Consider the following 23,121-nt stretch of genomic DNA (forward strand, 5'->3'; position numbering starts at 1 on the left):
CCTTCCCGTAATGCGTCCAACAATCAGACTGCCAAAAAAGGCTTCCAGAGAGTAAGGTCCTGAAAAAGAGAGAATGGTAAAGGTATACAGCCCCTGGGCGGTTGAGCCGCATTCTGGGACGTGTCCTGGCCGTGCCCCCGCCTATGCCCATGGTATTTTTAGTGCGTAATTATGTACGCGCGGCACAGATTTCGTCGCTTGACTGGGACTAGGACGGAGGCCGAATTGCTAGGCAAGCTCTGAATGTGCCAGGCGATCCTGTTGCAGGTTACTCCGGACTCGCTTGAAGGTGTCCGGGGGGCTTTATCGCCGAATTGGCGGTTTGCCTTAAAAGGCTGCTTTGTGCTTCTGCTGCGAAGGCCGCAGTGTGCTCCTCCGTGCGGAGCGAGCGTTCTGTGTTTCCATTGACTGTTATAACCCCACGAGGTCCTGGCATTTTGAGCTTGAGGTATGCATAATGCGGCACCGCATTGAATCTAGCAAATGCGGTTCGCCCGGGCAGTGCGTGATAGCCACTGCGGAACGGGACGATATCGAAGATTAACTCCTCGCTTCGGAAGTTGTCCGGAGATCCGAAGACCACTTCCAGTGTGATTGAGCCCGCGCAACGGGCCTCTACACCTGGGATGACACCTTTAAAGGTGGTTTTAGTGGGTTTAATCCTCGAGGGGTCTATACCCATTTTGCGCACTGTATCCTGATAAAGCAGGTTCAGGCTGCTGCCACCGTCCGTAAGGACTCGGGTGAGGTGAAATCCGTCAATGATGGGATCAAGGACCAATGCGGCAGAACCGCCATGACGGATACTAGTGGTGTGGTCCCTACGATCGAAAGTGATCGGGCAAGAAGACCATGGGTTGAACTTTGGGGCGACTGGCTCCATCGCAGAGACGTCCCTTAGTGCACGCTTCCGTTCCCTCTTGGGAATGTGGGTTGCGTATATCATGTTCACCGTTTTCACTTGGGGAGGAAATTTCTTCTGTCCTCCTGTGTTCGGCGGCCGGGACTCCTCCTCATCGTCGCTATGCAACCCCTTTTCCTTGTTTTCGGTATTCAACTTGCCGGCCTGCTTGAACACCCAACATTCTCTGTTGGTGTGATTGGCTGGCTTATCGGGGGTGCCGTGAATTTGACACGAGCGATCGAGTATGCGGTCCAAACTGGACGGTCCCGGGTTGCTTCTTTTGAACGGCTTCTTCCGCTGACCGGATTTAGAGCCACTGAATCCGGCATTGACTGTCGTGTCTTCGGCGTTGTCACCGTTGTTGCGGCACTTGTGTCTGTTGCGACGTGGTCTGCCGTTACTATCTTTGGCATGTGAATTGCCATGACTTCTTGATGTGTTGTTGCTGCGAGCCAGCCAGCTATCCTCGCCCGCGCAAAAGCGGGTCATGAGTGTCGTGAGGGCTGCCATAGACTTCAGCTTCTCCTGGCCGAGGTGCCGGGCGAGCCACTCGTCACGGATGTTATGCTTAAATGCCGCTAAGGCCTCTGCATCCGGACAGTCGACAATTTGGTTTTTCTTAGTTAGGAACCTGGTACAGAATTTCCTGGCCGATTCCCCTGGCTGCTGAATTATATGGCTCAAGTCATCAGCATCCGGTGGTCGCACATAAGTGCCCTGGAAGTTGTCAAGGAATGCATCTTCCAAATCCTCCTAACTGCCAATGGAGTCTGCTGGCAAGCAATTCAGCCAATGCCGAGCTGGTCCTTTGAGTTTTAGTGGGAGGTACTTGATGGCATGCAGATCATCACCGCGAGCCATGTGGATGTGGAGGAGGAAATCCTCGATCCATACCGCGGGATCTGTTGTACCATCATATGATTCAATGTTTACGGGTTTAAAACCCTCTGGGAATTCGTGATCCATTACTTCATCAGTGAAGCATAGGGGGTGTGCGGGGCCTCTGTGCCGGGTTATATCACGACGCAGTTCATACGAGTCTTGTCTGCTGTATTCGGCCATGCTGGATTTACTTTTAGTATATCCGGCGTGACGGTCATCGTCCCGCGTTGGGGTGCGCCCCCGTGATCCGTAGATCGATCTTGCATGTTTTGCTTTGTTTTCCAATACGTCTCGCAGGTCCCGCGTGTTGCCCCGGGCCTTGGTATTTTTGTTTGAGTGGCGGCGGGGTGCGGGCTGGACTTCGGGCTGATACGCCTCTCTGTCTCGGCCACGAGGTGGCCGATCAGCCGCATCATACGCTGGTGATGTAGGTTTCAATGCTTCCTCCTCGAGTTGGGGTAGCCACCTACGCTTTGGGTAACTCTTGGTTGGGCGCTCGAGTTCGTATTCCTCAGCCGCCAGGACTTCAGTCCATCTATCCGCTAGCAGATCTTGATCAGCTCGAAGCTGTTGTTGCTTTTTCTGCAGGCTGTTTGTTGTGGCTATAAGCCGACGCTTGAAGCGCTCCCGCTCGACGGGATCCTCAGGAACGATAAATTCTTCGTCGCCGAGGCTCACCTTGTTTTCGGAGAGAGGCAGGTAATTGTCATCCTCTGATTCTCCGTCTGCTGCCTGTTCTGGAGGGCTAGCTTGTTCATCCTCCCGCTCGAGCTCTGGCTGGAGGGGATTATCGTCTTCTTCGACACTATACGGAGCGTTATTGTATCTTGTGCCGGTATCGTTGCTTTTGCTATGGCGGGACTTAGAGCGGCGCCGCTGACGCCGGTGCTTGGATTGCTTCTTGGAGGGATTATCCTCCGTTGTCTTATCGACATCCCCTTCTTTGGGGGTGTCCACCATGTGTATGTCATACGATGAGGTGGTAGTCCAGCGCCCTGTGGGCGGTGGTTCTTGTTCGTCTCCTGCATCTTCGTCCATACCATCGATGTCTTCGGAGCCGAAGTCGAGCATGTCGGTTAAATCGTCGACAGTGGCTACTAAGTGGGTGGTGGGTGGGGAGCGAATTTCTTTGTCATCCGCATCCCATTCTAGCCGGACATAGTTCGGCCAAGGGTCTCCTGACAGGGAGAGACACCTTAACGAGTTTAGCACGTCGCCAAAGGGCGAGTGCTGAAAGATATCCGCGGAGGTAAACTCCATGATCGGTGCCCAATCGGATTCGATAGGCATGGATGCAGGCGGCTCGGAGCCCATGGCCGGGGACGAATCCAACGGTTCGGCAACACGGGTCTCGTAGGAGGTGAAGTCAGTATTCGGCTCTATCGCCACTAAGTGTGCGGCCTCCGTGGCGGGGTCCATCCACCCGCCCTCAGATGGCGCAATTCGTTCCAGATTGAGGGCCGGAGTATTTGCAGGTGTGATCTCCCGAACACTGTCCGACGGCAGAGCTAAGTCATGCTCGTCGTGATTGTGCGGCGCACCTGACATGGGCTCGAATCCGTCGAAGATCAAGTCTCCACGGATGTCGGCAGTATAGTTCAAGTTTCCAAACCTGACCTGATGGCCAGGGGCGTAGCTCTCGATCTGCTCCAGATGGCCAAGCGAGTTGGCCCGCAGTACGAAGCCGCCGAATATGAAGATCTGTCCGGGGAGGAAAACCTCACCCTGGATCGCATCGTTGCCGATGATCGAAGGAGCCATCTAGCCTTACGGTGACGGCACAGTGGAACTCTCAATGAAAGCACCAATGTCGGTGTCAAAACCGGCGGATCTCGGGTAGGGGGTCCCGAACTGTGCGTCTAAGGCGGATGGTAACAGGAGGCGGGGGATACGATGTTTACCCAGGTTCGGGCCCTCTCGATGGAGGTAATACCCTACTTCCTGCTTGATTGATCTTGATGATATGAGTATTAGAAGAGGTGATCTACCACGAGATCGTAGAGGCTAAACCCTAGAAGCTAGCCTATGGTATGATTGTTGTTGTCCTACGGACTAAACCCTCCGGTTTATATAGACACCGGAGGGGGCTAGGGTTACACAGAGTCGGCTACAAGGGAGGAGATCTACATATCCGTATTGCCAAGCTTGCCTTCCATGCCAAGGAGAGTTCCATCCGGACACGGGTCGAAGCCTTCAATCTTGTATCTTCATAGTCCAACAGTCCGGCCAAAGGATATAGTCCAGCTGTCCAAGGACCCCCTAATCCAGGACTCCCTCAATCGTACACTACTGCACAACAAGAATCGTGTATGTATGTACCTCTGATCAATGATATCAGACTAATCTCCACATAGAAGTAATACCAAACATGATTATTCAATTGCAAATTTGTAATCAATATTTTTGTACATTTCAAACCAAAAAACCTGATCTCTTTATCTTGAACCATTTGTTAGTTGACAGAAATCATAATTCACATTTATACCGAGGGTTGTACGCAAATGTTTATGTTGTTAGTTGGTTTATTAACTTTCCTTGGCATCATCCCTCTTGTATCAGATGAGGTCTGAATCAACCATTGTATGAATCAACAGAAAACTGGCATGAGAAAATCTTATAAGCTAAAATAAAGATTATAAACTTGCTTGCTTATTTGAGACGAACATAGTAACCTTGTAGGCCAAATAGCAGATGAGAGAAACACTTCAACCTTGCCATGCCCGTCTACTTTTCCGGTTGGATCATAGGAATTTCTATAAATATGTGCAGTATGAAACATGGAAGTTTAATAGAATATGGGTTTGGAATTTAAGGATACCAACAATATTAAGCTTCTGGATTAGCACTCAAAATCGTTACTTCTTCTTGAGATGATCATACAACGAAACATATACTCCCTCCGTTCCTAAATATAAGTCTTTTTAGACATTCCACTATGGACTACATACGGATGTATATAGACATATTTAGAGTGTAGATTCACTCATTTTGCTCCGTATATAGTCGCTTATTGGAATCTCTAAAAAGACTTATATTTAGGAACGGAGGGAGTAGTAGTGAAAATTTGTCTATTGTAGCTGTAAGATAAGTCACCAAAACCAAAGGTCATGTATACGCTCTGAGGCCTTAAAGTTCAGTACTGCGATAGGAGGTTTGTGCAAATATGTATGACACCAAAAGAGGTCATGGCTGCATGTAGCCATCTTAGCATAACAATATAGGCGAGACTATAACTTATGTGTTGCTTTCAAATTGGATGAAGTAAGAAAAAAATGACCACAATATTTTTGCAATTTCCAAGATAAAGTCAAAGAAAGAGCCAAACTAACCTTCACAGCAAGCATCACCTCCATATCAACTTCTATCACGGTTGCCTCGGAGACTTTCGCTCCTCCGGTGTAGGACTCATAATATTTCTCTTCATGGCCAAGAGACATGCATCAATTCTTTTCATTGTAATCTTCCTGCATATGTCCATCGGTAAAAATTCAATTAATGACACAAAATATCAACAGTAACATCATATATTGGAGATAACAAGAGAAGAGCATTTGAGAAGTGGGAGAGCATAATTGTTGATCAGAAATGGCATACCTGCAAACTTGTGAGATTTTGGGGACATGATATTTTTGCATTGCACATGCAATGTAGATTATGTCAATTAGGAAATTCCTTAGTTCCTAAATGCCCGACAGTTATAAGCAAATCAGGGCATCACGCATGCAAGACGATGATGTAGAAATGGGTGCTTCAAGGAGTGTGAGCTTTCCATAGTACAATATGTACTTTTCCTCCTTTAGTAAAAAAATCATTAGAGCATTAGAAAAAGGTGATAAAAAATTAATGTCATGAGGACCATGTTGGACGATCATGTTGATATTTGAGTTTACAATAAAATTATCATACATTGGAACCAGCTAGCAGCTAGCACTTGTTATGGCAAACCAAAATGCATCGTTGGTGTTATTTCATATAAGTGTACTACCAATGTTAGTTGTTTGTGTGGAGAGCTAATGATATTGGCAACCAATACATGTTTGCAGAATGTAATCACAGAACTACATATAAAACCCCCATCATAAAACACGAGAATTCAGAATGAATATAAGAAATGTTCACCAAGTTAGGTGTATGCCTTAACATAATCCTTGAAATTTTCCATCGATGTCTCAATTGGTTCTACAAGAAATCAAAAAGCCAAATGCCCAACAGACATGTAATCAAATATATAATAATGAAAATAAATAAATTACTTGTAGATGCTTAAGTCACATTACATGGGCATAGGAAGTTGAGAAGTAATCACACTCGGTGGTGCTCGAACCACCTAAATAGAATCATACGCTTTGGCCACAAGAGCTTCCCTGATAATATTCCTTGTTGTATATGCAAGCAGCTTCGTATCCAAGCTATGTGAATATGGTTTATATACAAGAAAACAAACCCATTGGAAAGCTCTGCCCACATCAAGGAATAGAGGGAGGGGATAAATTATAAATGCCATGCGTTAGTTTGATGTTTGTTGGGTGAATTGGACTAGAGAAGATATTGGGCCTTGCGGCACAGATGATGTGCGCCCTCACCTTTGGCATGCTGCCCGGACTCGTTTCTCACATGTTTTGCCTGCAGCTTAGTGCCTAAAACACCAAACAGAGGTACAAATAGATCAGGGAAGAATGGGGTTGAATGGGGTATCTAGGACCGCAAGACGAACCGTACAGAGGACCTTCATGCTCGCCATGTACTGGCAGTCGGCCCGAGCAGTGGATTGTGTAAGACTGTAGACAACGACGGCGGAGAGTCTTCAACGAGTTATGAATTGGTGGAGCAAGGAAGACAAGCTGAGGCAGTGGTGCGTGCGCTCCAAGGACTGTGCCGCGAGGGGTAGCGGCCACAGAGAACGGCGGCGACCCAGATCTGGCTCCTCCGGTCAGTCCCGCCGCGCGCGTCGACTTCCATGCCTCGACCCGGCACCTCCGGTCCAATCATGCACCTCGCATCAGGAGGATTGGATGGATGCCACTCCTCTGTATCTCCCTGCCGCATCTACCTCCGTCCCGCCTCGATCCGTCTAGCCACTCATCATCGCTAACCCTAGCGGCCATGCGCAGGATTGGCTTGTGGGAGGAGGACCAACAATGACGGGGAAGAGAAGATGTCGCACATCTTCTGTGTTTTCCCGATGGGCCGTGCTTGCCCCAACCGCTGCAAAAATTCCCGCCTGGCGCAATCAACCAGAGATGGCCGATTTTTCCACGGGAGTAGCCTCCCTCGGACAGCTTGCCCACGCGATTAATTACGTGTTTAGACAAGTCATCAGACGGCTAAAAACGACCAGAAACTGAGATCCGAGGGCTAAAAACCCTGATGGCCTGAGAGGGCTGGGAGGGTGCTCAGTTTTAATATATCTAAATGATGTGATGGACAAGACTCATTCATTAGCTTAGATTATGATCGTTACAGTTGCATTGCTACTGCTTTCTTCATGACTTATACATGTTCCTCAGACTATGAGATTATGCAACTCCCGAATACCAGAGGAACACTTTGTGTGCTATCAAACGTCACAACGTAAATGGGTGATTACAAAGATGCTCTATAGGTGTCTCCAAAGGTATTCGTTGGGTTGGCATAGATCAAGATTAGGATTTGTCACTCTGAGTTTCGGAGAGGTATCTCTGGGCCCTCTCGGTAATGCTCATCACTATAAGCGTTGCAAGCAATGTGACTAATGAGTTAGTTGCGGGATGAAGTATTACGAAATGAGTAAAGAGACTTTCCGGTAACGAGATTGAACTAGGTATGATGATACCGACGATCGAATCTCGGGCAAGTAACATACCGATGACAAAGGGAACAACGTATGTTGTTATGCGGTTTGACTGATAAAGATCTTCATAGAATATGTAGGAGCCAATATGAGCATCCAGGTTCCGCTATTGGTTATTGACCGTAGATGTGTCTCGGTCATGTCTACATAGTTCTCGAACCCGTAGGGTCCGCACGCTTAACGTTCGATGACGATTTGTACTATGAGTTATGTGTTTTGATGACCAAAGTTTGTTTGGAGTCTCGGATGAGATCACAGACATGGCGAGGAGTCTCGAAATGGTCGAGACATAAAGATTGATATATTGGACCATGTTATTCGGACACTGGAAGTGTTCCGGATAGTTTCGGGTAAAAATGGAGTGCCGGAGGGGTTACCGGAACCCCTCGGGGAAGCAATGGGCCATCATGGGCCATTGGGGAGAGAGAGGACAATCCACATAGGGGAGGCGTGCACCCCCCATGGGGAGTTCGAATAGGACTAGGGGAGGGGCGCGGTCCCCCTTTCCCTTTCCCTCTCCCTCTCCCTTCCTTCCCCCTTCCACCAAGTGGAATCCTACTTGGAGTCCTAGTAGGACTCCCTCTCCTTGGGCGCACCCCCTAGGGCCGGCCGGCCTCCCCCTCCCTCCTTTATATATGGAGGCAGGGGGCACCCTAGAACACACAAGTTTCTCTTAACCGTGTGCGGTGCCCCCCTCCATAGTTACACACCTCGATCATACGATCGTAGTGCTTAGGCGAAGCCCTGCGTCGGTAACATCATCATCACCATCTCCACGCCGTCGTGCTGACGGAACTCACCCTCGTCCTCAACTGGATCAAGAGCACGAGGGACGTCATCGAGCTGAACGTGTGCTGAACACGGTGTCGGGGAAACAACACCTATGGGATCACTTGAATCCCTTCTACGGTTGGCGGGCGTGGGCTTGTGAGAAGAGCAGGTTTAGGAGCCAGCACAAAGATCGTTTACCCAGGTTTGGGCCGCGAGGATGCGTAATACCCTAGTCCTGCTTTCGTGTGTATTTCAGAGTGTTCTTGAGCTCTCGAACTAGCTACGGTGGCTGCGTAGTTCCAAAGAGCCAAATCCTTCTCCTGGTCGCCTCGGGCCTCCTTTTATAGTCGAAAGGGGCTGCCATAGTTGCACACAGGAGGTGGAAAGGTGTACAGTGCGCGAGCTTATCGCCTGGCACTACGGGACAAAATGCATTTAATGCATCGCTTAGGTGTCCCCTTGCATTCTCGGGGACGGGAACGAGGCCCATCCCGTCCATCGCCGCCCCGCCTTGCTTCGACATGCACCCGGGCCAGCGATGCATGCGGTGCCATGTAGGCAGGCAGGTAGCTGAGGTGGCGCGGTGGTAGGGTCTTCATGAAGACCTGCATGCCGCCACACAAGTGCTTGCTGGGTCGGTGTAGAGGCCGCCCGTCGCCACGCAGGTGCTTGCCCGGCTAAGTGAGCTAGCAGCTGCATGGAATGACGGTGGTATCTTGGCAGACGCGGGCCCGGCTGCGGCCCTGCTGGTGTCCTCGGCAAGAGTCTTGCCGGGGCCCCGGCAAGGGTCTTGCCGTGGCATCGTGGTCGTCCCCGGCGAGGACCTTGCCGGGGGTCTTGTGGATTTCCTCAGCTAGGATCCCGCCGAGGGTCGTCATCTTCTGGTCTTTATCTGATCTCGTGTGTTTATGGTCTTGACAAAGATCTGCATGCCACCACGGAGGTGCCTCCCGAGCCCTGGTTCCAATGTAGTTGTTGACGGCGTTTGGAACTCGTGGGCTCGAGGGTGGCTCGCTCTGCTGGCATCGGGCAGGCTGCCCCGGCAAGGCTCTTGCCGGGGCTGCGGAGGCTGCCTCGGCAAGGATCTTGCCGAGGGAGTCTACCTCGCCCTCTTGCCCTCCTGTGTTTCTGGTCTTGGTGTCGCCTTGGTTGTCTTGTGCTTTGGCTTCTCTCCGGCTTCCCTCCTCTGCCCTGCTAAGTGTGGCCGTGGCACGTGGCTCTGACTACCCGTGCACAAGTAAAGGGGTCAAAAGGAGAGCCCCTACTTTTGTACACCGACAGGAGCCCCCGGGTCTGGGCCACACATAAGCGCGACGTGTTGTTGGGCCAGGCCCAGAACGGTGTGCGGGCAGGTGGGGCGGATTTTCACCGTGGTAACAGTTTGGTCCGCTGCGCTTCCCCACGACCCACGTTGAACGCACGACGTGGAGGGTCGTGTGTGACATGGGGGTCATGTGTGGGGTGGTTCCCGCATGCATGCGTCACATCATGGTAAAGAGGCGGCTCGCGCCTTCCCCATAAAAAGAGGGAGGCGCGGAGGCGCGACTCATTTACTGAGCAGACTCAGGTCGCGGTCTTCAAGGCGCCCACGCCCCACGATCACGGGTCAGGGAACGGTCGCCTCACCCGTCCTCTCGATCCTGCTCGCTCGCCATGTGTCCCCCATGCAGGTGGCAGGCAGTGGAGGCGGGAAATCGGGCCGTCGCTGATTGGGGCAGCGGGTCGGTCCTGATTCCCTGCACCTCCGATGGCTGGATTAGCTAAGTGGGGCGGCCGAGCCTCGACCCCGCCCCTTCATAAGGAGGGGGAGGGCGATGTCATCCCACATTCTCTCAGCATCCATCTTCTTCCACCTTCGCTCCTTTCTTCCACCCGCCATGGCGAGAGAGGATGCTGGGCCTTCGACGGTGGCGGCGAGGGTCGCCGCTCGACAGCGCGTTCCCCCTTCCCAAGAGCCCACGGTGGCGGAGCCGGCTACGAGAGGAGGGGGGAGGGGCGAGGCCGAGGTCGCCATGGCGCTCAGGGAAGAGGGGGACGAGGCGGCGCAATGGCCGTGCCTCCGTCATCGATGCCCCTTGCGATGGAGGGCCACATCGGGGACCAGCCCCGCGAGTTCTTCATCAGGCTGCACCGGCCACCGCGGTGTCGTCTTCGCCTCCCCACCCCATTTGCTCGGGAGATGGAGCTCGATCCACCCCAGACCCTCAGGCTGCACATGAGGGGCTGCGGGATTGGCGGCACGCGGGTCGACGTCGACTTCCCCGCTCCTCATGTCATGTACCTCCGCCGCGGATGGAAGACGTTTGCTCGCGTCCATAGCCTGACGGCGGGGTTCATCCTCTACTTCAAGTTAATGGAGGGCGGCCTGCTCTCCGTCATGGTCTTTGGAGATCTTGGAACTCGCCTAAAGTGCTGCGTGGAGAGCTCCTCCGACGATGATGATTCCTCCTCGAATGGGAGTGACGAGGAGGACAGCGACAACGACGACGAGGGAGTCGAGCGGCGGGATGCCGACCCCAACTCCGACTGACCGCGCCGTCCCTCCCTCGGCCACGTGCCCTGCCGAGGGCCTTCCTCGCCAAGCTCTCCATCGGGGCGCTCCCCGTCGTCTCCCTGGGCGGCTGGCGTAGGAGGGCCGGAGAAGGCGAAGAAGGCGGGTGGCGGCCGTCAGGTCGGAGTACGCGGGCACCGACGCTTTCGTCGTGTATTGCCGGCCCGTTGCCTCGTCTTCCAGCTCCTTTCCCGGCACCAAGATGTTCTCTTGGTGCTTTCCGCTCCTCGTACCTTGCCTAGGTGCTCTTTTTGCCCTCCTGCTGTCTTGTTCCACCTTCTGAGGAGAGGGACAAGAAAGGGATTACGGGCACCTTATCTCTTTCTAGTTTGTAAGCCTGCGGGCACTTGTTAATTTTAAGACTTGTAATCCCCTTGTTCATGTTTTTAATCCCGTATGAACTGTACCTGTATGGGACATTTTTAATGAAAAAGGGTGCCTGCCGGGTTCTTTGTGCGTGAGCGAGGCCCATGCCAAGGAACGAATCCTTGTTATTTTTAAGATAAACGTTGTCGCCCGGCACGGGCCTTGCCGTCCCCCCACTTCAGTCGACCATTCTCACGCTCTTGGCGGAGGCAGGGGCGAAGTAGAGTTGGGCCCCTCGTTTATTTTCTTGCCACTACGACTACGACCAAGTTCCGACCCAGGGGATAGCTCTTGGGTACAGGAAAAGGGGAGCACGGTGGTTTAAGAATTTAAACGAGGTTTCACATGTCCCAGTTCCATACGGAAATGCATAACAGGGGATGAAAGACTTATCTGAATCCGCAGCCCTCGGCAACCTTGGCTTGTCGTGGTTGGATCCTTGTGTCTTCAGCTCCCGGCAGTCTTGGCTTGCCGGGGCCGAAGCGCCGGTCCGTTCTCTTTCTTCCAATTGGCTCAGCAGAAGTGTCCACGTGCCCTACGAACCAAAGAGGACAGAAAGATGCACACTCGACCTCTAGGCTAGGGGTTAGTCGCCGCTAAACACTATCAACCCTAACCGAGGGAGAGACTTAACCTAGCATGCATGCTATAACTTAGGGCGCCAACGCTTCATTTATTTATGCTCAGGGTCTGCGCCTGGCTTTGTATAGAGGGTTACATGCCTTGCCGGCAAAGCTTGTACAAAAGGTGGTTTGCCGGGAGGCCCGGCAACCGTGCGTTATGGGTAAAACTTGCGAAGATGTTCAATGTTCCAGGAGTTGCTCACTGGAATAGTATCTTCGGTCTCCAGGCAGACTGCGCCGGGCTTGGTGACTCGTATTACCCGATAAGGGCCTTCCCACTTTGGCGTCAACTTGTTGGAATTCTTGGCCGATTCAACGCGCCGAAGAACAAGGTCGCCTTCCTCAAAGCTTCGGGCATGAACCCTGCGGCTATGGTAGCGGCGCAAGGCTTGCTGGTAGTGTGCTGCTCTCACGGCCGCCCGAAGACGATCTTCCTTAAGGAGCGTTGCGTCATCTTGCCGCAATTGCTCTTGCTCAAGCTCGTCGTAAGCGAGCACTCGAGGTGACCCATATATGAGTTCCGTGGGGAGAACTGCTTTTGCCCCGTATACCAGGGCAAAGGGTGTCTGGCCGGTGGCTTGATTTGGCGTCGTCCTGATCGACCAAAGAACCGCCGACAACTCATCAATCCAGCGCCTTCCGCTCTTGTGCAGCCTGTCAAAAGTCTTTGTCCTCAGGCCTCACAACACTTCAGCATTTGCCCTCTCCGCCTGGCCGTTGCTTCGTGGGTGTGCCACGGAAGCAAAAGAGACCTTGCTGCCGAGGTCTTGGATGTATTGCATGAAGGTGTGGCTTGTGAACTGCGTGTCGTCATCGGTGATGACTCTGTTTGGCACACCAAAACGGCAAACTAGCCCCTTGAAGAACTTGATGGCTGACTGTGCTGTCACCTTCCTCACTGCTTCCACCTCCAGTCACTTTGTGAACTTGTCGATCGCAACGTACAAGTACTCAAAGCCCCCGACAGCGCGGGCAAAAGGGCCCAGGATGTCGAGCCCCCAGACCGAGAATGGCCAGGAGAGAGGAATTGTTTGAAGGGCTTGAGCTGGTTGATGAAGCTTCTTCGAATGGAACTGACACGCTTCACACTTGGTTACTAGTGCTATTGCATCCTGGAGGGCAGTGGGACAGAAGAAACCCTGCCGGAACGCCTTGCCGGCAAGGGCCCTCGACCCTATGTGGGAGCCACATATGCCTCCGTGTATCTCCGTCAACAGCTCCAGTCCTTCCTCCCAGGGAATGCACTTCAATTTCACACCGTTCGGTCTCTTCCTGTACAGAACATCATCGACAAACTGATACATAGCAGACCGACGGGCTACTTTCTCCGCTTCTTCCTGCTCCTCAGGAAGCTCCCCTATTTGGAGGAATCGGACGGTATGTTGTGCCCATGCCGAAGCCTGGGGCTCGACGACAAGGACCAAAGTCATTTCTTCTGCCATGGGAGCGGCTGCCTCTACGGCCCGGGCCTTGACGGCCCGCTGGAGTCAGTCGCTCCTCGGCAGGCTCAGAATCCACGACAACACCCTTGCCGGCGGCCCCCGGGGGCTCAGCGGGAAAGTACTTGCTGGGGCCTGATTTCCTCTATTTGTTCTGCTCCGTTGACGGTTTGACGGATGGTTGAGTTAACCGAAGCAAAAAAGTACCTGGTTCCATAGGTAGCTTGAATGCAGCGCGCTTTGACAGTTAATCGGCGATGTCGTTCTCCGCTCGGGGAACGTGCTCCGCTTGTATACCGTCAAAGCGCTCCTCCAGCTTCCTCACCTCATCTACATTGGCCTCCATCAGCGGGCTCTGATAATCTTTGTTGACTTGTCTGACGACAAGCTGCGAATCACCCCTAACGATGAGCTTCTTAACCCCGAGGTCTGCTGCGATCTTGAGACCGGCAAGCAACCCCTCGTACTCAGCAGTGTTGTTGGTGGACATCTCCCTGGGAAAGTGCATCTGGATTACATACTTGAGGTGCTCTCCGGTGGGTGCGACGAGTAGCACACCAGCACCGGCGCCTTGCAGCGAGAAAGCCCCATCAAAGTACATGATCCAGTTGTGACTTGCTTCCTTGCCGGGGAGAGTGGTCTCCTGGATTTTCTCGTTAGGCGTTGAGGTCCATTCTGCAATGAACTCCGCCAAGACTCTGCTCTGGATTGTCGAAGTACTTTCAAACTTCAACCCAAAGCTTGATAACTCCAAGGCCCACTCCACAATCCTTCCGGTTGCGTCTGGGTTGTGCAGTATCCGTTGCAACGGGAGGCGGGTGACGACAGTGATCTCGTGAGCTTGGAAGTAGTGATGCAGCTTCCTCGAGGCCATAAGGAGGCCGAAGAGAAATTTCTGCACACCGGAGTACCTTGACCTTGCCCCCTGCAAGAGGGAGCTGACAAAGTAAACCGGGTGCTGCATCATCATCTTCTTCTTCTGTACCACTTCATTTGGCTGCGCGGGCCCTATCCCGATGGCGTCAGACTCCGCCGGGGGCCTTGCCTTGCCGGCACCAGGCCCTGCCGGGGGAATCTCTGACTTGCCATCCGCCGTTCCTGCCATTGCCACTGCCTCTTCGTCGACCTCCCTCTGCGCCACCAGCGCGGCGCTAACCACTTGATTCGTCGCCGCCAGATACAACAGCAACGGCTCTTGCGGTTTAGGCGCCACCAGTACTGGTGTAGAAGAGAGGTATTTCTTCAGATCCTGCAGTGCTGCTTCGGCCTCCGGGGTCCACTCCATTGGGCCCGCCTTTTTCAAAATCTTGCAAAAGGGAAGGGCGTGCTCGGCAGACTCGGAGATGAATCTGCTCATGGCGGCAACGCAGCCAGTGAGTCGACGCACATCTTTGATCCGCTTGGGCGCCTCAATTTGCTCAATAGCCTTGATCTTGTCCGGTTTTGCCTCAATCCCACGCCGTGACACAAAGAACCCGAGAAGCTTGCCGGACGGAACACCGAAGACACACTTCTCAGGGTTCAACTTGAGGTTGATCTTGCGCAGGTTTGCGAACATCTCTTCCAAGTCTTGTACAAGTGTTGCCTTGTCCTTGGTTTTGACCACTATGTCATCCATGTAAGCTTCCATATTTCTATGTAGCTGGGGCTCAAAACCAATTTGGACTGCCCTTGCAAACGTTGAGCCAACACTCTTCAACCCGAAAGGCATCCATAAAAAGCAATACGTACCACATGGGGTGATGAATGCTGTCTTCTCTTCCTCTTCTCTTGTCATGAAGATCTGGTGGTAGCCCGAGTAGGCATCAAGGAATGAAAACAGGTCACACCCGGCCGTGGAGTCTACAATCTGGTCGATGCGTGGCAGCGGGAAGGGGTCCTTTGACAAGCCTTATTAATATCTATGTAGTCAATACACAGTCTCCACTTCCCGTTTGCCTTGCGCACCACCACTAGATTGGCCAACCACGTCGGATGGAGCACTCCTCTCACCAAGCCTGCCGCTTCCAACTTCCTGATCTCCTCTTTGATGAACTCCTGCCGTTCCAAAGCCTGCTTCCTGACCTTCTGCTGGACGGGTCGCGCATGGGGACAGATAACAAGATGGTGCTCAATCACTTCCCTGGGAACGCCGGGGATGTCGGATGCTTGCCATGCAAACACATCGACATTCGCCCGCAGGAAAGTGACGATCGCGCTTTCCTATTTGCTGTCGAGGGTAGAGCTTATGGTGAAAGCCCCTCCCGTGCCATCCTCCTTGACGAACACCTTCTTGGTCTTTGGCGGTGCAGCTCTGGATTTCTTGCTCTTGCCGGTGGAGCTCTCTGGCACGTCCTCAACGGTAGCACAACACTCCGAAGAGGTGCGCTTGCCGGAGTGGGTGCGAGAGGTATTGCCGGTCTTCTTCCCTCCCGGGGCTTCAGCGGCAGGAGCAAGGGCCTTGGCGGCAGCCGCTGCAACTGCTTCCCGGTAGAGTTGGTCGGCGCAGATCAGCGCGTCCCTCTTGTCGGAGGGGACGGTGATGATGGTCATCGGCCCAGGCATCTTCAGCGTGTTGTAGGCGTAATGTGATGCCGCCATGAACTTGGCTAGTGCCGGGCAGCCGAGGATCCCGTTGTAGGGCAAGGGGATCTCGGCTACGTCAAAGACAATCCTCTCCGTCCTGTAGTTCAACTCGCCTCCAAATGTCACAGGCAGCGTGACCTTACCCTTTAGCTGACTCCATCCCGGATTGACCCCTTGAAACGTGCCCGTCTCCTCGAGGTCTCCATCAGGAATTTGCAGCCTCTTGATCACAACGGGGCAGATCAAGTTCAGACCGGCCCCGCCGTCGACTAGCATCTTGTTCACCTTGAGGTTGCGTATTGTTGGTGAAACCAACAACAGCAAACACCCGACCGCAGTTGTGCGATCAGGGTGGTCCTCGGTGTCGAAGATGATAGGTGTGCTGGACCACTTCAGTGGTTTCTGAGCGTCGAATGATGGCTCTGCTGCTGTGATCTCACGCGCCCACTGCTTGAGCTGGCGGTGAGAGGTATGCAGTGAGGCTCCACCATCAACACACATGGCCTCTGTAGCCTTCTGGAACTCATGCTCGCCGGACTCGTCGTCTTCGTCATGATCATCGTCTTCCTGCTTCTTGTCACGGCCCCAAGCGGGCCTCTCTTGCCGGTTATCCTTGCCGCGGCGACCTCCTTGGCCGCTTGCTTCTTGCCGGATCCCTCGGCACCATCCTGGCCCTTCTCCTTGTCCCGCCTCTCATACTCAGCTTTTTGCTTCTCAGCAAGCGGCTCGACTTGGCGGCAGTTCTGGAGGTCGTGGCCCTTGGTGCGGTGGATCTTGCAGTATTGCTTGTCGGAGCCTCCTGGCTTGTCGACAGCTGCCAAGGCCCGGCAAGCGGCGCACTCGGCAATTTCCTTGCCGGGGTCGTCTGCCTTGGCCTTCTTGGCAGCACCGGTGTCCTCGGATCCCTCGACGGCAAGCACGGTCTTGTCCTTGCGTTTCCTGTTGTGGCGCTGGCCCTTCTTTGTCGGGGCGGCGGTATCTTCGTCTGTCGAGTCGGTTTCCGCGCCGGCGTCCTCGCCGAAGTACTTCCTTCCCTCTTCAGCTCGGGCGCATCTATCGGCCAGAACATAAAGTTCGGCCACGTCCTTGAACTTGTTCATCACCAGATCTTCGCGCATCTTGTGGTTGCGCACATTCTGATGGAATGCTCTGATCACGGCGGCCGGATGAACATCTGGGATGTTGTATTGCACTCGGCTGAACCTCTGTATGTAATTGCGCAGGTTTTCACCTTCCTTCTTGGGAATGATATGCAAATCACTCACCTGGCCATGAGCTTGGTGGCCTCCAGTGAAGGCACCAATGAACTCATGACACAGATCCGACCAAGAAGAAATGGAATCCACCGGCAAGTGTGTCAACCAAGACATGACATTGGGTTTCAGGGCCAACGGGAAGTAATTGGCAAGCACCTTGTCGTCGCGAGCTCCAGCGGCTTGCATCACGATGGTGTAGATGATGAGGAACTCCGACGGGCGGGTCTTGCCGTTGTACTTCTCGCGGATGTCGGGATTGAACGTACGGTGGGACGGCCACTGGAACTTCCATAGCTCACGAGTAAAGGCCGGGCAATCCACCTCGTAAGGTAGGCCGCCGGAGCCTCCCGGTGCTGGGTGGTCCATAGAGGGCCCCGCCCGCCTATCTGACTGGTAGCGTGTATCGCGCCGGCGCTCGATGGTGGTTCAAGCATCTTCATGGGCTCGCTCCCGAAGAAACTGGCACTGGTCGCGGTGGGTCCGTGGGCCAGACGACGCTATGGAAATGTTATCATAAGCGTCATCACGGCGGATCGACACCCGCGGTGGCTGGCATGGAGGAGGAGAGTGCACCGTGGCCGCAGCACCTCCGGCCCCTCTACCGCTGGCATGCGGTGGTTCGACGGAGCTCCGGCCTGAGGGCCCTGCTGGCCGTGGCTCGTCTTGGTTGGCGACGCCAACAAGGCTCCGGATGGTGGCCCTCCACTCATCGAGCTTTTCCGTAGCAGGAGGGAAGTCGAGGAGTAGCTGCGCGCGCGCCAAAGCTTCTGCTGGCGTGGGTGGCGGCGAGAGCTGCGTGGACCGTGGCACGCTTCGACTTCTAACCACGTTAGAAGGAGCTCTATCACGGTCCAGCGGCTGCGTGCCATTTTTGCCAGCACTTTGGCGGGCATGCTGGCCTCCTTCGTCCCGCAAATGATGCACATGACTCTTCCCACGGCGGCGCCCGGGGTCTCCAGCATGGTGGCGCTGCTCGTCGCGCACACCCTGGGAAGAGCACGCTGTGGGCGCCGGCGTAGGCGTCTTGGAGGTTGCTATGCCGCCCGTAGGGGGCACAGCGACACCCCTGGAGGGCCCCGCGCCGCCCGTGGGGGGCCCAGCCCTGTCTTTGGATTTGGCGGTGTGCGGCCCGTCGTCTGGCGCACGAACAACGCCGCTCGCCAGGCTCTGACTGTCAGATCGATGCTGGTGCTCGCGGGCCGCGGCTCGGGTTCTGTCCGCGAGCGACCCGCTACTCGCCCGGACTGGCACGGGCGCCTTGATCATCTTCTTCTTGGGAGCGATGGCGATGAAGAACTGCTAGGCTAACTGCTAAACCAGATTCTCACAACTGCGCCCCCTACCTAGCGCGCCAAAGTTGTCGGGGAAACGACACCTATGGGATCATTGGAATCTCTTCTATGGTTGGCGGGCGTGGGGTTGTGAGAAGAGCAGGTTTAGGAGCCAACACAAAGATCGTTTACCCAGGTTCGGGCCGCGAGGATGCGTAATACCCTAGTCCTGCTTTCGTGTGTATTTCAGAGTGTTCTTGAGCTCTCGAACTAGCTACGGTGGCTGCGTAGTTCCGAAGAGCCGAATCCTTCTCCTGGTCGCCTCGGGCCTCCTTTTATAGTCGAAAGGGGCTGCCACAGTGGCACACAGGAGGTGGAAAGGTGTACAGTGCGCGAGCTTATCGCCCGGCACTACGGGACAAAACACATTTAATGCATCGCTTAGGTGTCCCCTTGCTTTATCGGGGACGGGAACGAGGCCCTCCCGTTCGTCGCCGCCCCGCCTTGCTTCAACACGCGCCCGGGCCAGCGATGCGTGCGGTGCCATGTAGGCAGGCAGGTAGCTGAGGTGGCGCGGTCGTAGGATCTTCATGAAGACCTGCATGCCGCCACACAGGTGCTTGCTGGGTCGGTGTAGAGGCCACCCGTCGCCACGCAGGTGCCTGCCCGGCTGGGTGAGCTAGCAGCTGCATGGGAACGACGGTGGTATCTTGGCAGACGCGGGCCCGGTTGCAGCCCGGCTGCGGCCCCGCTGGTGTCCTCGGCAAGAGTCTTGCCGGGGCCCCGGCAAGGGTCTTGCCGTGGCGTCGTGGTTTTCCCCGGCAAGGACCTTGCCGGGGGTCTTGTGGATTTCCTCGGCTAGGATCTCGCCGAGGGTCGTCGTCTTCTGGTCTTTATCTGATCTCATGTGTTTATGGTCTTGACAAAGATCTGCATGCCACCACGGAGGTGCCTCCCGAGCCCTGGTTCCAATGTAGTTGTTGATGGCGTTTGGAACTCGTGGGCTCGAGGGTGGCTCACTCCGCTGGCATCGGGCAGGCTGCCCCGGCAAGGCTCTTGCCGGGGCTGTGGAGGCTGCCTCGGCAAGGATCTTGCCGAGGGAGTCTACCTCGCCCTCTTGCCCTCCTGTGTTTCTAGTCTTGGTGTCGCCTTGGTTGTCTTGTGCTTTGGCTTCTCTCCGGCTTCCCTCCTCTGCCCTGCTAAGTGTGGCCATGGCACGTGGCTCTGACTGCCCGTGCACAAGTAAAGGGGTCAAAAGGAGAGACCCTACTTTTGTACACCGACACACGGAGGTGCCGTACGTTCAGTACTTGGATCGGTGGGATCGCGAAGAAGTTCGACTACATCAACCATGTTACTAAACGCTTCCGCTTTCGGTCTACGAGGGTATGTGGACACACTCTCCCCTCTCATTGCTATGCATCTCCTAGATAGATCTTGCGTGATTGTAGGAAAATTTTGAAATTACTGCGTTCCCCAACAGTGGCATCCGAGCCAGGTCTATGCATGGATGTTATATGCACGAGTAGAACACCAAGAGTTGTGGGCGATAATAGTCATACTGCTTACCACCAACGTCTTACTTTGATTCGGCGGTATTGTTGGATGAAGCGGCCCGGACCGACATTAGATGACCGCATTCATGAGACTGGTTCTACCGACGTGCTTTTGCACATAGGTGGCTGGCGGGTGTCTGTTTCTCCAACTTTAGTTGAATCGAGTTTGACTATGGCTGGTCCTTGTTGAAGGTTAAAACAGCACACTTGGCGAAAAATCGTTGTGGTTTTGATACGTAGGTAAGAACGGTTCTTGCTAGAAGCCCGTAGCTGCCACGTAAAACTTGCAACAACAAAGTAGAGGACGTCTAACTTGTTTTTGCAGGGCTTGCTGTGATGTGATATGGTCAAGACATGATGTGATATAAATTGTTGTATGAGATGATCATGTTTTGTAATAGAGTTATCGGCAACTGGTAGGAGGCATATGGTTGTCTCTTTGTTGTATGCAATGCAATCGCCATGTACTTGTTTAACTTTATCACTAAGCGGTAGCGATAGTCGTAGAAGCAATAGTTGGCGAGGTGACAACGATGCTACGATGGAGATCAAGGTGTCGCGCTGGTGACGATGGAGATCATGATGATGCTTCGGTGATGGAGATCATGAGCACAAGATGATGATGGCCATATCATGTCACATATTTTGATTGCATGCGATGTTTATCTTTTATGCGTCTTATTTTCCATAGTACGGCGGTAGCATTATAAGATGATCCCTTACTAAATTTCAAGGTATAAGTGTTCTCCCTGAGTATGCACCGTTGCTACAGTTCGTCGTGCCAAGACACCACGTGATGACTGGGTGTGATAAGATCTACGTTCGCATTCAACGGGTGCAAGCCAGTTTTGCACACGCAGAATACTCGGGTTAAACTTGACGAGCCTAGCATATGCAGATATGGCCTTGGAACACTGTGACCGAAAGGTCGAATGTGAATCATATAGTAGATATGATCAACATAGCGATGTTCACCATTGAAAGCTACTCCATCTCACCTGATGATCGGACATGGTTTAGTTGATTTGGATCACGTGATCATTTAGATGACTAGAGGGATGTCAATCTAAGTGAGAGTTCTTAAGTAATATGATTAATTGAACTTTAATTTCTTATGAACTTAGTCCTGATAGTTATTTTGCATGTCTATGTTATTGTAGATCAATGGCCCGTGCTACCGTTCCTTTTAATTTTAATGCGTTCCTAGAGAAAGCTAAGTTGAAAGATGATGGCAGCAACTACACGGACTGGGTCCATAACTTGAGGATTATCCTCATTGCTGCACAGAAGAATTACGTCCTAGAAGCACCGTTAGGTGTACCACCCACGCCAGCAACTACAGACATTGTGAATGCCTGGCAGACGCGTGTTTATGACTACTCGATAGTGCAGTGTGCCATGCTTTACGGCTTAGAATCGGGACTTCAAAGACGTTTTGAACGTCATGGAGCAAATGAGATGTTCCAAGAGTTGATGTTAATATTTCAAGCAAATGCCCGAGTTGAGAGATATGAAGTCTCTAACAAGTTCTATAGCTGCAAAATGGAGGAGAATAGTTCTGTCAGTGAACACATACTCAGAATGTCTGGGTACCATAACCACTTGACTCAGCTGGGAGTTAATCTTCCTGATGATAGTGTCATTGACAGAATTCTTCAATCACTGCCACCAAGCTATGAAGGCTTTGTGATGAACTATAATATGCAAGGCATGAACAAGACAATTCCCGAGCTCTTCGCAATGCTAAAGGCTGCAGAGGTGGAAATCAAAAAGGAGCATCAAGTGTTGGTGGTCAATAAGACCACTAGTTTCAAGAAAAAGGGCAAAGGGTAGAAGGGGAACTTCAAGAAGAACGACAAGAAATTTGCTGCTCACGAGAAGAAACCCAAGTCTGGACCTAAGCCTGAAATGAGTGCTTCTACTGCAAAGGGACTGGTCACTGGAAGCGGAACTGCCCCAAGTTTTCGGCGGATAAGAAGGATGGCAAAGTGAAAGGTATATTTGATACATGTTATTGATGTGTACCTTACTAATGCTCGTAGTAGCGCCTGGGTATTTGATACTGGTTCTGTTGCTCATATTTGCAACTCGAAATAGGGGCTACGGATTAAACGAAGATTGGCTAAGGATGAGGTGACGATGCGCGTGGGAAATGGTTCCAAGGTTGATGTGACCGCCGTCGGCACGCTACCTCTACATGTACCTTCGGGATTAGTTTTAGACCTAAATAATTGTTATTTGGTGCAAGCGTTGAGCATCAACATTATATCTGGATCTTGTTTGATGCGAGACGATTATTCATTTAAATCAGAGAATAATGCACTACAAAAAAAGACACATCCGTGACATTTTGGGCCGAACGAATTTTTTTCTGTCATACTTATTACACTTCTATGACGATAATTGTGACAAAACCCGGTATCATCATAGATCTGGTGGGGTCCTACTTCTATGACAAAAAATCATGACAGAAAATGGGCTTTTCGTCCTGGGCGGGCCGGAGACGCAGCTGCATGACATTCTTTGGGCCATCCATGACGGAAAAAACCGTGGTAGAAGCGAGGGCGCGGAAAATATCGGGGAGTCCCCGGTTACGGTGGGTGGTCGGGGGCCGAGCGATGCGCGTTCCTCTCGTACGGAGGTGCGTGTGTGCGAGGCGTTGGGCTCTAACTAAACCCGAGCGAGGCGTTGGGCTCTAACTGAACCTGAGCGATTGCACTGCAGGCTACGCGTTACTGAACCCGAGCGATCGATCGATGGCTGTTAACTGAACCCGATCAAGCGATTTCTTCGCTACTGCTGCTAACTGAAGCCGATCGATGCTGCCTCTGGATGAACAGTGAGCGTTGCTGGGGGGTTTGGATGAACAGTTCCCGGTGGGGGTGGATGAACAGGACCCCGTGGTGTTGCCTCTGCATGAACAGTACCCCGATCGATCGAGCCTGTTGGGGCTGGATGAACAGGACCCCGTGGAGGGCAGGATGAATAGTAGATGGTGGAGGGCTGGATGATCAGTAGCCCGTAGAGGGGTGGTTGAACAGGAGCCCGTGGAGAGGGCTGGTTGAACAGTAGCCGGTGGAGTAGCGCTCGGTCGAGGCTGGATGAAC

This window comes from Aegilops tauschii, chromosome 5, assembly GCF_002575655.3.
Source record: "Aegilops tauschii subsp. strangulata cultivar AL8/78 chromosome 5, Aet v6.0, whole genome shotgun sequence".
Taxonomy (NCBI): domain Eukaryota; kingdom Viridiplantae; phylum Streptophyta; class Magnoliopsida; order Poales; family Poaceae; genus Aegilops; species Aegilops tauschii.